This window comes from Canis lupus, chromosome 22 (genome assembly GCF_003254725.2).
Source record: "Canis lupus dingo isolate Sandy chromosome 22, ASM325472v2, whole genome shotgun sequence".
Classification (NCBI taxonomy): Eukaryota; Metazoa; Chordata; class Mammalia; order Carnivora; family Canidae; genus Canis; species Canis lupus.
The window spans coordinates 26,357,598-26,372,084 of NC_064264.1; the positions used below are offsets into that span (position 1 = coordinate 26,357,598).

The window sequence follows — 14,487 nt, forward strand, 5'->3', positions numbered from 1 at the left end:
AGGTTTGACCAGATACTTCTTTTTTAGCTCACTGAGAGTATTTGTGCTTATAGTTTATCCTCAGTAAGCAAATGCTCATAAACAGTGATGAAAAAAAATGACCATTTGTTAATTTTAACTAACAGTTATTGAATAAGTACTTACTATGTCAGGTATTACTTTAAATACTTTAGTTGTATTCATTCAAATTTCATAACAATCTTATGAGGTAAGATCCAATAATTATCCCCACTTTCAGATACGTTAAGTAACTTGCTCAAAGTCACACAGCTTGTAAGTGACAGAGGCATTTGTGAGTATAGAGAATATAGCTCCAGAGTCCATAAACTTTACCCCTATGCTATGCTGAAGCATCAAAAAAGCCCTGCATTTTTATTTATTTTATTATTTTTAAAAGATTTTATTTATTCATGAAAGACACAGAGAGAGGCAGAGACATAGGCAGAGGGAGAAGCAGGTTCCCTTTGGGGAGCCTGATGCTGGACTCGATCCCAGGACTCAGGAGTATGACCTGAGCCAAAGGCAGATGCTCAATCACTGAGCCATCCAGGTGGTCCACCCTGCATTTTTAAATTTTGTCAAAACAAAATTGTGATGTCCTAACTCAGCTCTAATTCTTGGGACTATAATACTTACTCATCCCATTTCCTATGTAATAAGAAGCCTAGTTAGGATTAGAGCTCATCTTTGCTTTTTTAACTAAACCCCTCTAATTTTTTCCCTCGCAAACTGTAGACTGTTATATTTTGTTACTTGTCTGGGCACAGTGAGCCCATTTAGTTAGGGAAATGCTCCTCAAAGACCAGAACAAGTCTGTCATGTCTTCGGTCTCCAAGGACGTACACAGCTCACACTGCCTTGAATCAGGCCTGGTTCCCCGCTGGGTGAAGAGCACTTTATATTACATGCAGCCCATCCCAACAGAGCCAGATGCAAACATGCAATGAAGGATGAAGGAGGCATCAATAAACTGAAGGATTTTAGTGAAACCACTTACTGTAAGTGCGACAGACTTGGATGGGGTGGGTGACAGTGTAAAGTACTCTGAAAAATCGCTGGCTCCCACTGTTTTATCTCACTCACACTGGAGTTATTCCTGAAAATGAAAATACTTGGTAAGGCCAAGGATTTCCTTCCATAAGGCTTGCAGCTATTAAGGAATTGAAAAATGGGGGTGTCATTAGGCAGAGACTTAAAGGGGGGGATCAGTCCAATCACTGTATATCATATTACCAGGATATACAAAGATTACTCTAATCCTTAGCACATCAATTAACAACCAACCTGTCTTTTTAAATTTTTTTTTCATGGAAACGATAGTCACAGTTGATGTCTGAGTTCTTAGACAGTAAAAAGCTTGCCATAAAATAGGAGATGTTAGGGGCTTCTTATGGAATAATGGAAAAATGGAAATTAGTGTCAAAATGATGTCATGGCTTCAAAACATTGTTGGTACAAGTGCCTGACAGGCATCCTTGACACACTCTATAATGACATAGTAAGAAAGCAAAAATAATGTGACAATGACTTTCTATAGGACTTATGAAGAATGACTGGATGGGGTACTGCACTCCATATGCTGATCTCGAGGAGAAGATACATTTCCTCTGTAAGACATCAATATTTATGAGATTTATTGATTATCTTGTCAGGTTTAAAATATGTGCTTAACAGTATATTTAGGGGTCAATTGGAGTCACAGGGACAGAGTCATCTATAGGCAGGACAGGAGAGACGGTGTCATTCTTTGTCAGTCCTTACTGGTTCTCTCTAAGAAAATAAATCATTACAAATTTAAAATAATTCTTGCAGCGGAAAACACCAGGGCAAAAAGGTTTTACAGGCAAGAATAACTAAAATATTTTTAAACTATATTTATTTCATATAGACCTTTCTAGCAAACTTCTCCATTAAGAATATTATATTGAATTATCTGGGAAAATCCTGGCTTGTTGCAGATTTTTTCACTATATGAACCATCAAGTCTTATAATTTTAGAGCAAGAAGAAAGTCATCAGTCATCTAGCCCCACGTCTTTGAGATGAAGGGCTTATCAATTTTGTAACACTTGTTAGTGGTAGAACTGGTGCTGGTCCTTCTAACTAGGGTGGAATCATTCTGTTTATTCCAAGTTAAATCAATTGGGACTGCATTTGGCAGCAAGTATTGCATCATGTACCAAGAAGTCTGGAAATCGGCAGTCCTACCCTGATGTGTAAATTACCAATGACTTTGAGAATCCAGGCCCCTGCCAGCTCTTCCTTAGTTAGTGTGTGGTTTTGGACCTTACAATAGTGGGAAGGCTGAACCGCTAGGTATCATGTCCCTGTTCCAGGCAGGAAGAAGGAAGGAGAGAAATGGGCTGAATGAGCCGATGTCACCTCTTTGTCAGATCTCAAGTCATATGGCCTTCTCTAGTCTCTACTAGAAGTTTTAACTTTTCTAGCTTCATAATAAAGATTACAGAGCAGAAGGGGATTAGAGATGGAGGTGAGATCAGATGACTAATGATGTCTTCCCTACTAACTGCTATGAACTGAATGGTATCCCCCAAAATTCATATGTTGAAGTGCTAAATACCACCCCCACTTAACTGTATTGGAGATAGTGCCTTTAAGGAGAGGATTAAAGTTAAATCAGATCATGAGGGTGAGAATAAATTTCTGTTGCTTAAGCCCCCCAATCCAGAGTATCTTGTTGTGATGGCCCAAATGGACTAACACAGCATTATACACCAATATGTATATTCCCTCATTTAACAAGAATTTAGGACACCTGCAATGTTGTAGTCACTGTGACACATTCAGGAATTGAGATGAAGATGACATAGGCCTGTCTAGTTGGCAGGTAGCAGGGCAAATAATCAGCAATGGTGTGATAATTTTCTCACAGGTAATTACAGAGTGTTATTGGAATATAAAAGAGGAGTGAACAAAATCTTCACCCACCAGCCCAGCAGCACGGCCTCAAAGAGGGTTTCTAAGAGGGTTTAACCTCTGAACAATGGGCCAGTTACTTAACCTCTCTAAACTTCAACTATGAAAATGAAGATAAAAATCAAATTAACTGCATATATTTGTTGGCTCAATTTAACGAGATAAAGCATGTAAACAAGATAATGAGACACATCATAGTACCTGATAGTTGGTAAGCATTTTAAAAAAGAATACAATCATATCAACTAAATCAGGGGTCACCAGACTTTTTCTGCATCAGGCCTGATAATAAATATGACAGGATTTCTAGGCCATATTGTCTCCACTACAACGGCTGAGCTCTGCCATTGTGTGTGAAGTCAGCCAGAGACAATACATGAACAAATTTGCATGCTGTATTCCAACACAACTTTATTTATAAAAACAGATAATGAACCAGATTTGACACATATTATCACAGATACATAATCGCAAGTAATTTGAGGCATTATTTTGAGAGACTACTTTGTGTTTGCCTTAGAAACATACCTTTTATCATCAACAACAAAAAAAGGCAATCTACTGAATGGAAAATATTTGCAAGTCATGTCTAATAAGTGGTTAATATCCAACTATCTAAAGGGGTTAATATCCAAATTAATATCCAAATTAATAAAAAGGAGCAAACAACTCAATAGCAAAGAAAACAAAAATGTGATTAAAAAATGGGCAGAGGACCTGAATAGACATTTTTTTCCAAAGACAACAGATGGCCAATAGACACACAAAAAGACGCTCAACATCATTCATCTTCAGGGAAATGCAAGTCCAAATCTTAATAAGATACTATTTCACACCTGTTAGAATGGTTATTATCAAAAAGAGAAGAAACAACAAGTGTTGGTGAGGATGTGGAGAAAAGGAAACACTTGTGCACTGCTGGTGAGAATGCAAACGTGGTGTAGCCACTGTGGAAAACAGGATGAAGATTCCTTTAAAAATTAAAAATTAAAACTAAAAATTTAAAAATAAAAAAATGTTTATTGCAGCATTATTCACAATTACCAAGTTATGGAAACAACCTAAATGTCCATCAGTGGATGAATGGATAAAGAAGATGTGATATATGCTACATACATATTTCATATAGAGAGAGATATATATGCACAATGGAACATTATTCAACCACTAAAAAGAAGGAAATCTTGCCAGTTGTGAGAACATGGATAAATCTTGAGGGTATTAGGCTAAGTGAAAAAAGTCAGACAGAAAAAGATGAAAAACAAACAAGCTTATGGATATAGAGAACAGACTGTTGGTTGCCTGAGGCAGGGAGTGAGAGGTGAGGAAAACAGGTGAAAGAAAAGACAAAGAAATGTACTTTTATAAGTCAGGAAAAGTATATAGTGATATGAGCATCTCTAGCTTACACATGGACCCCACCTGTAAATGCTCAAATGTTTTCTCTTCTAGATTTATTTCTCAGGACAAGCAAGGACTTAGCAGCAAACCACTATGTTAAGTGAGTCTGGCTTTCTTTCAGTTCCATTTTTGTGTTTTTATTCATAAAATGTGACCTATTCCTTGCTTCAAAAACTCAAGAACTAGATGGGTAGGGATAGGACAGTTTTTGTTTTTTTTTTAAGTGTCATTTTCATTCAAGTTCGTTTAAACTGAGTGCCATCCACTCCATCGGACTTTCACAAAACCCAGGGTATGCTGCAACCCCAACCCTCAAGGGGCTCCTGGCCCTTTATCGGTTCAGAGGGCTGTCTTGATTGTTCTCTAGTGATACAGCAAATGTTTGGGTTCTGAGAAATCACTAAAACTTGCCTCACTAGTGGATAAAAGCAGTGACAACTTCACTACCCTCTTTGATGACAAAGGTTGAAGGAGGCTTTTAGTGGTAGGCTATAATTTCATCATAATTCAAATGTTGCCTGTTCAATTTTCAATCTCATAACTCCGTAGTCCTTTCCCCTCAATTAGCAAAATAAATCACTGGAGAGCCGGAGCTGACAACTGGAAATTTCCAACTTGTACAATCCATCTCTTTTTCCAGAGGGAACCTTGACATACTCTCTCGAAAGTTTTAAGCTTCTCTCCCAAACCCTTTGCCAAAGTTGTTTTTTGAAAGACTAAAGAATTGTGGACAAAGTAAAATTGTGAGGAGAGACCTTGAGGTAGAATATTATTATCTTGGGAGACAAGTAGCCTAGAGATTCGTCTTGCTTTCTTTTATATAGAAATAAAACACCAGCGCTATGCTTGTGTTCACAAGCAGCCCAGATGCTCTGGCTCTTTTTCCTTTTGATGTATATTTGTGTATGAAAGCTTCATTTTCTTTGTTCCAGTGATTGAGGGAGTTTGGTTCTTTCAGTATAAAGCATCTACTTTTATTTCCTTTATTGGAACGGATATTTCTCCCACAGAGAATTGTCCATATTTGTCTATGGGTCCTCCTTTCTCTATTCACATATCTCCTGGTTATATCTTTTTTCTTCCTTTACCAGAAGTCCACATGGCATGCTTCCAATTGTGTTTATCCACTCCAGCTAATTGACAGTCACATAAGTGCAAGTAATGTGAGGTATTATTGTGAGAGATTTCTGTTTGCCTCTTTAATTAAGCAGTTGTTCACAGGTGCATACAGTTACAACAAAATTAATTGATAGCTTTATATCACACTTCTTGAGCCCACTGCTATTTGATGTTTGCAAACACAACTATTAGATTTGTCTTATCTTGCATATAGGGAGTACTTCTTATTTTCTTCTAACAGAGGTTAGGACAGGTTGCCCTAAATACCAGAAAATCTATCAAAGCAGAGAAAGATAATTTTACTAAGAAGGAAACAAAGTGAAATATTTATTTATGCAACATTTTAGCACCACTGAGAAATACAATAGAAGCTTTTTATGTTTCTGTATGCACAGCAAGTTTCCTGAATGTCAAGAATCATTGCTACCCAAACCAAATAGCTTCCTGTGAAGGCTATGTGTTTATCTTTCAATGATACGGAGGAGTTACACACACTTAGAGCAGGCAACTGGCATTTCCTGGGATTAAATTTTATTAGTAGTCATTTTTCACTCTTTTCTGCATTTTATCTGAGTACCAACAAGGCACCTTCCTTTCTCAGTTCATAGTGGGGCTTCCCTCCAAGGAGAAATATAAACAGATGTACTGCTATTAATGTCTCACGTTTGCTAGAAGGAGCAGGAGGTTGGCGTTGGAAGGTATCTGACTCTTGTGGGCTCTTGAACAGGCAGCTGGGTAGAAGGATTAAAGTGTGGCCTCCGAGTGAAACTTCCCGAATTGGAGCCCTGCACTATTATTTATTACCTGTGTGTTATGAGTGAGTGACTTAACTTCTCTGTTCCTCCACTTATCTACAGATGAATAAGGAGCCCTAAGTGTGTACCTCAGAGAAATGTTGTGCCAATTAGGTGAGTGAATGCAGTTAAGTCTTAGACTGGCAAATGCAGGATAACCTATGGCTACTATTAGTAGATTGTGTGATTTAAGCAGTTTATTTAAATGTTTCAGTCTCTGTTCTCAAATCATAACACTGATTTGTTATTTGTATAAAATGTTAAAGGCATGTTAGCAATGTAATTGTTACTATTGTAAAGACTCCTCCACTTTCAAACTCACAAACATGGTGTTTGCAAGAGTACAGCACCTATTTTAACAATGTTATTGATTTCTGGTCATGTGTCTTTTCTTATTATTTCTACTCTCCATCTACTTACCTTCCTCTAATATGGCAGATGGTGAAACAAGTAAAACAAAAAACCCACCAAGCATGTGGAGGGGGTGGCTCTCCTCCTGAAAGGTTTAATAGCCCTAGAGGTTCTGTGTACTACTACATGACTTGTTCTCTTGCCACTTAATAGAAATTTTTTAACATGTTTATGACAAGATCTAGAGAAGATCAAATTAAAGTATACATTTAACCCTTAGGAGAAATTCCACTTGCACATTTGAATTAATGACACATTGGGGTAGGTTGCACTCTCAGATTGCAGGATCATCACTTAGAGGATATAATGTTAAACATGAAGGATTTGATTAGGGATGGGAGAGTTGTTTATCAAACCTTCAAGATGATGAAGTGTTTCACTCTGACCTGGGTGAATGCCCCACGGCAGAACTGATCTGGAGGGTAGCTATCTGGTGTGTATGTGTTCAGAAGCACATGTTGACAATGATCAGCATAAAATCATATTTGAGATGGAAACACAAAAGATCATACTAAACACATGAAATCTGTCATCAGCTCTAAGGAATTAATTTCGAGTCTGGAGGGGAAGATGAAATCTAAAAGGTCAGGAGCCAGACAAACTCAGGAGCGGAGTTGAAAGGTAAGGAGTAGAGCAAGAATAAGGCCAAGAGGGCTTAGCACTGGCCAAAAACAAGACCGGAGGATATGCAGAGCTCCCTCTTGCTGGCACGGTCTACAGGATGTAGGGTTGGATCTGACTGAGTAAAAGGCACTGTATGGATACACACAAAATTGTTATCATAAATATTTTGCTATTGCAAGTTTTGCATTCATCACAGGCTGAATTTTCCTTCTTGATTTTGACTGAAGGCTTGTGAATTTATGGGAGAGAATGAGAGGCTTAGGGAGTTGATGAAAGTAACATATATGCTTCTGCATTTGTAAGCACAGATCAAGTAGAAATAGAAGTTTGGATATGCCAAACTGATATTGGTCAAGACTCAAGATAGTGGCCTATCAGAACCAGGTCCTGGTACCACTTGGACTGGTGCCTTTGGAACCAGACACTAGTTTTCTGGGTCCAGACCTTCTACCCTTATCATCTAATTTATGCATAAATTTAGGACCCCCCAAATCTTCCACACACAAGCATAATCTTTTTCCCAACTCTCCCTCCATTTTAAATTTTTTTTAAATTTTTATTTATTTATGATAGACACAGAGAGAGAGAGAGAGAGAGGCAGAGACACAGGCAGAGGGAGGAGCAGGCTCCATGCACCGGGAGCCCGATGTGGGATTCGATCCCGGGTCTCCAGGATCGCGCCCTGGGCCAAAGGCAGGAACTAAACCGCTGCGCCACCCAGGGATCCCTCTCCCTCCATTTTAATATGCTCTTCCTCACCTATACTTATTATTTACAGCAACTCCTATATCCTAAATATCTTTCCTCAAAATACTTTTTCATCTTGTTGTACATGTCATGGATGACTCGTCTTCACAATCTTCTCATTCTCCCAAGTATGGACTTTCTAGGCACTCAGTGATGAGCCATGGTCTTCAAACACTGAGATTGTTAACTCATCCTGTTTCTCTCTACTCTACCTGTTGTTACCATTTTGAGCAATTTAAATATCTGCATCACAAAGCTAAGGCCATGGCCTAATCATTTCTTGACTCTCTAAAGACCTTTAGCTCTACTCTTTGTTGGTAACTCAATCCTATGAGAGTCTACATTTGGGAATTTGATCACAGAGTAAATGACATCATTTCTGAAATCTTGAACTCTTTTGTTTATTTCTTCTACATTATGCAAATCTTTTACTTAAAGTTTACACTACTTAAATATTCAGATTACTATAACACACGAGACAGAATAGGATAAAAAAAGACAGGAGGGCTCAGATTCAACCATATAGAAACACATGTGTTGCAGCAGATATTGGAGTTAGGTTGGTCTTTCATTCACAGATAATTTCACCCCAAACCTCCCCTGAACCCAAATCTTCGTGAGGTGGTAAGAGATAATGAGCATCACATTACTAGCTCCCTGAACCAAATTGTTCATTTCTCATAGTTTAGGTAGAGCTTGACTGTGTCCAGCTCATAGAGCCACAGTCTGGGAAAATCTGGGGGGCACTGTTTGTCCCTCCACAGAATTAGCACACGGTCAGTCCAGAAAGGATTTCTATCAATGTCAGACTAATCCAGAAAGGTCCTCCAGCAGACTCCTGGTGGAGAGAGTCCAGTGTGGTGGAGAGAAGAGAATCATGGCAGCTCTTCAAGGTAGCATAGATTGGGTGCCCTGGATGACCTTGGCACTTTCATGGTGACCACAGCATGCCTCATCTTGCACATTTATTTCAGTACAAAGGAGCAAAGAACTTGTCTTATTCTTCACTTTGTCCAAAAGCTGCCATTTCTCTCCTGTGGAAATCCAGGAGATGTGCTGCTAGCAACCATCACAGCTCTGACTTCTTCACTTCCTGTTTTCTAATGAGGCAGAGTGTCTGGTTTTTACCCTGTTTTCTTAAAGAGGGGGAGGGGAGAGGAGGGTGTTCTGGATTTATTCCATCATTAAACTCTAATCTTCCAAAAAAATTGAAATTGAGTCAAGAAAAAAAAAAAAAAAACAGAGAGAGGAAGAAATAGAGTAAAAAAAATAAATAAATGTGAAGAAAAGAAAATAAGGCCAGAACCAACGTTAGTATACATGAGTATACACCCCAAGTCTAGTTGGTAGAGATGAACTGATGCCCAAAACAAAGAGGAAAATTTGATCACAGTTCCTGTAAGGGAAACACAATTCTTGTAAAGTAAACACAGTGCATTGTTGTGATCTCCTTTAGGTGTGATAAAAGTAAAAATGTCTTCAATATCTCTAGGGTTAGTCCTGCTAATAATTGTTGCTTCTTAATATACTTCTTATTATGTGCCCTAATGATGTCAGTACCATTGTCTTGAGAAAATGCAGTAAGAGCAATCTTTATTAACTCAAAACAATGTGTTATAAATATGTAGCTGGACTGACCCCAGGATAAAATTTAGAATACCTGCAATAATCTGTAGATCATATATCTTTCATGAATATTATTTCTTGAAATGAATCTTTGAGAAGGTTTGGACACCAGAGAGTTCAAGGTTAATATTGTTTGACTAAAAAAAAAAAAAAAAAAAAAAAAAAGGAAAATATGAGAATTCTATGTTGCAGTTTAAAAGTGGAGTTATATACTTGACTCTTGACTAACAGAGGATAGACCTGAAATATATTTCTCAAAACTAGTCAGACCACCTTTGTTTGGAGGTGAGCCAAAGGAGTGACTGTGAGAAGGATAGAGATTTCTTTGAAAAATGTTTCTGCCTCTGCTTCAACAAATAGACAGATAGCCCAGGTGATTTCCAAAATGGTAGCTGATAATTCTCCCCCCTCTGCCTCCCACCATGACCATAAAACATCTCACATAAAGTATCTATAAAATATATCTCGTTTTAAACAATGTAACTCCTGGTGAACCTTCAAGATAGATTAATTGGCAAAATGTAGCCATAGATAACTGAATGATTTGACCTGTTACACAGAAGTGTTGGATATAAGCCAGTTATGGCTGGAGGACATCTGCCAAAACTTATGATTTGAGTTTTGAATAGTTGATCCTATGCCACTATTTCTGACAATAATTAAAAGGCAGAATCAATTATGTGTTGAGGTCATTTCTAGTACATGACAATCAAACCGTTTCATCAATGTAGAAAGGAATACTTTCCCTCCTATTTCTCAATATCAGGGTGGTATGTAGATAATGGATCCAAAAATAGAATGAAGTTAGTAAGGTACAAAGAATAGAATCTAAAACACATTGTTGTTTTCTCATTGGAAATCATTTTTTTTTATCTCTCAAGCGATCATGCCAGAAGACTTTGTCATTTGAGGGATATTAATATGGAGATTTTGTGTGAGCAACAAACTATCCCTCTACCAAGGGCATCTACAGCTAACTTGCTCACTGATTCAAAGAGCAAAAGAAGGTCATAAAAGTTACAAACATTATTAAGTCATTTTGGCTCTCTACAATCCAAGCTGCACATTCAGTTACCACTCCCGAAGTGCTTTGTAAGGCACCCGACATGTAGTAACTGCTCAGTCTTACTTAGTTGATTAAAGGTTGGGCTCTGTGATAAATTGTGGATCATGGAGTCTGAAGTTCACTTATTCTTATATAGAATAGCATCTTGAGAAATCTAGATTTGTAACTTATCAAAGAGAATACTGGAATGAAATTAAAAAAAAAACTTAATATAAGCTTTACATTTATATAAATATACAGATTTATGCATATATATATATATATATATATACATATTTCAGAAGAATAGCAAATGATAGCCCTTTTCAATATAGGACAGATTACACGTTAAGCTCATCTATGGGAGATCTTGGCCACAGGGTAAAACAAAGATAGATAAAGGATCAAGAATACCTATCAGTGAATATGTAGCTTTCATAATTCTAAAAGCAGGAAGATTTTTACCATAAAACATTTGAATTTTTAAATTAGATGTTCTATATAAAGAACAGGTTCAATCAACAAACAACCTGAATCTAAAAGATAAAGGAAACACATTTACATTATTAAGCCAGGAAAAATAAAAATTTCACTTCTGAGAATTCAGTACCTATTTAGCTTCCTTAATCACACTCACTGGAGTTGTTATGGACTACAAAATCCAAGAATCTGTATCATTTCTCATCTCAATAAACAAATCTAGCTTCTCCAGGGAGGATTTATTATACCTAAGCTTTCCAGTTAATATCAGAAGCTTTTGGTACAACTTAAATTTTCTTAACTATTTTATGGGCGTTTTATGATTTGTGAATTTGTTTTAGCTTCCCTAACCAAGTTGCTTCTGAAGAGCTGCATTATCCTGAGATAGTACAAAGACTTTTTAAGGGTGAAGCTGTAGATAGTTTCAAGGGTATCAATTTTCACAGCCTCAACTTGTATACATTCTCTTTTCTACAGTGGATTTGCCTGAGAAATGCCTATGAAGGGGGCTGATTTCTCTTTTGGATTTCCCCTTTCAGCATTCCCCTCAGCTAGCTTCATAAAGTTAGGCATAGATGGCACTGATCTTGAATCTAATTAAGGTGCATTACCCCCAGGTGTGAAACCCTCAGGGAGCCAAACAAATGGACTACGAGGACTACTGTGTGTGTGTGTGTGTGTGTGGGCATGTGTGTGTGCGTGCGTGGGCTCTTGCATACACACACATGCACTTCCAGAAAGAAAATGGCTTTAATGACCATTGTGGTAAAGACTTTGCAAGACAAATAGAGCCCAATTCTTGGCTTTGAACAAATCTAAGAAGGATTTTGTAGTATAGTCAGCTGAAAATCATTTGAAATATCAATGAGAGCCACTGTGTAATAGTTTGCAATGCACCTCAGGATGATTTTAAAGAATCGTGTAATATAACCAAGGTCAGCTTCATGGGTATAAAACCTCACTATTGCATCAGACCCTATGGTCAGAGGGCCTTGTGCTTGGTTTATTGTCTCTGCTGTTAATATCTTGAACATTTAAGCAATTTAATCTTTGAACTTGTGTTTTGCGAGTGAAGTCTGATGGGACAATGAAGCATGACAATGAGCAAAGGATACCCTCACTTAATATGTGTGTCTACCATTTCTTGCTGGCCCCTCTTCACAGAGTTTGTGGTGTCCCATCAACACTGAATTCTGGGGAGCCCTTGATGCCTGGGAGTTCAGCAAAACTTAAAGCAACTACATTCTAAGTGTGTTGCATCAACAACTGAGTCGATGACGGCATTGATGTCTCTAGAAGGCCACTCCTTCCACTTGAATCAGACCTTGCATCAGATGCAGAAGGGAGGTGATGAAAAGACAATCTAACAAAATTGGGACCCTATCATATATTTTCTTATTTGTGTTATTTCCTTCTATTGATCAGTTGCTTATGCTGAACGTGATGGCATTGAAGGAAATGGAAAGACAGGGCAACTTGTAGCCTTTCCTTTCAGTCTTTCCTTATTCAGTTGTAAGCCAATGGTAGAAAAGGTGTGCACATTAAAACAAAGCAGGAAAACAAAAACAGTTGAGGTGATTTGTGCAGTTTTTCTACCATTCTGGTAAGAATAAAATACATGTGTATATATGAGCTGCAAAAGATAAGCTATAATTTCATTGATTTGGCATACAAATAAAATGTTTTTATATTTGCATGCAAAACTGTCATTGCATAATATAAAGATTAATGGTGAAATTCAGGCTAATAATTTAAGATTTTAATTTGTCTTTTCTTAGAGTGACACTAAGTAGCAAATAAAAAAAAACTTCATGATATGTTAAGAGAGAGTCTGTGGAGTAAATTAAAAAGCTTTGTATTTTACTAACTGTAACATCACTTTATTCCTCCTTTCTGAACAAGGGGCCCACATTTTTGTTTTTGCACTGGACCCAACAAATTATTTATCTGGCCCTGGACACTATTTTAGCAAAACATCCACTTCCATCTACCTCTTTATATGCATGAATAAGTAAACAAAGTTTACCATGCTTTTAATTATAAAAATAAAAGATTGGAATGAAATTAATTTTGAAAACTATCACATTCTAAAACCAATAGTTACCCAAGGGTAGGAGAAATAGCACCATTCTCCTCTTTAAGAGCTGCATTTTCAATAAAAATTTTCCTTGAGTATTTAATAATTACCTCTAAGGATATATAATTTATAGTTTTGGGTAATTATACAAAAAACAATGCTAATCCAATCCAAAATAATTTTAAATATTGAGAGCTGGTCACAAAAATTAAGAAGTAACATTAATTTAAATTTGTAGACAGTCTTGTTGCAGAGAAGTACAATAAATGATCAATAAACAAGATTCAATTTCAAAATGCTTAAAATACTTCACATTGTGGGAAAGTTCACATTACAGATCACTTAGCTTAGAACTGCAAATATTTGTAATCTCATACCTTCTCAATCAGGTGTCAGGTGTGGCTGAGCTAGGCGACTCTGGCTCAGTGTCTGTCACAAAGCTACAAGCCATGGGCCAACCATTTCATCCCCCTCGTAGGGCTCTACCTGTGGGAGTTGAGAGGGCTCAATTCCTCTCAGCTGTTGGAAGGAGGGCCTGAGTTACCTTTTGCTTATTGGAGGAAGATATGTTTTGGTTCCTAACTAGCTGAGGCTCTCTGAAGAGCAGCTGCATTATACCAAAATGAGCAAGTGTGAACCACCAGAGACTGGCAAGACTGAAACCATTGTCTTTTTGAAACCTAATCTCAGAAGTGACATTCCATATCTTCTGCTGCATTTTGTTTGTTACAAGTAAGCCACTGAGTCCAGCCCACACTCGAGGGGACAGGATTACACCATGTAAGGGCCGCAGGAAGAAGGAGTTTGGGGACATCTTCAAGGCTGCCTTTGACAACTGAATAGGGGAAATTTTTTTTAAGACTCTTAAATAAATAAGACAATCTCAAGTTCAAATATTTTTATGTCCATTTCATTTTTCTCTAATCTTAGTGAGTATAAGTTATTCTAATGGCATGAGAAACAACAAAACAAAGACTATTAAAGTCTTTAAGGAATAGAGACTTTCTCACTTATGAAGCAGCTCTGTAAATACATCTAGCCACGAAAATAATTTTATGATATGATATGTTACAAACTGTTTTAAAAACATGTAAAACCTATTTATAATATCCTTTATAAAAAAGGTATAACCATCTTTTTTGCATACATAAGTATACATGTTATATATATATGTATGTATATGTGCTATTAGTATATACATTGTATATAGTATGTACATGATTTCGT

At 37.2% G+C, this 14,487-nt stretch overlaps 1 long non-coding RNA gene across 1 annotated transcript in view; it reads right to left on the reverse strand.

Moving 5' to 3' along the window:
- The window catches only part of LOC118351934 (uncharacterized), a 56,864-nt gene extending 43,039 nt beyond the window's left edge, over positions 1-13,825 (reverse strand). The window contains exons 1-2 of the long non-coding RNA XR_004808181.2: positions 13,638-13,825; positions 998-1,096 (exon numbers count right to left, since the gene is read on the reverse strand). This is a non-coding gene — a long non-coding RNA (uncharacterized LOC118351934). The remainder of the gene's footprint in view (positions 1-997; positions 1,097-13,637) is intronic.
- Positions 13,826-14,487: the final 662 nt, after the last annotated feature.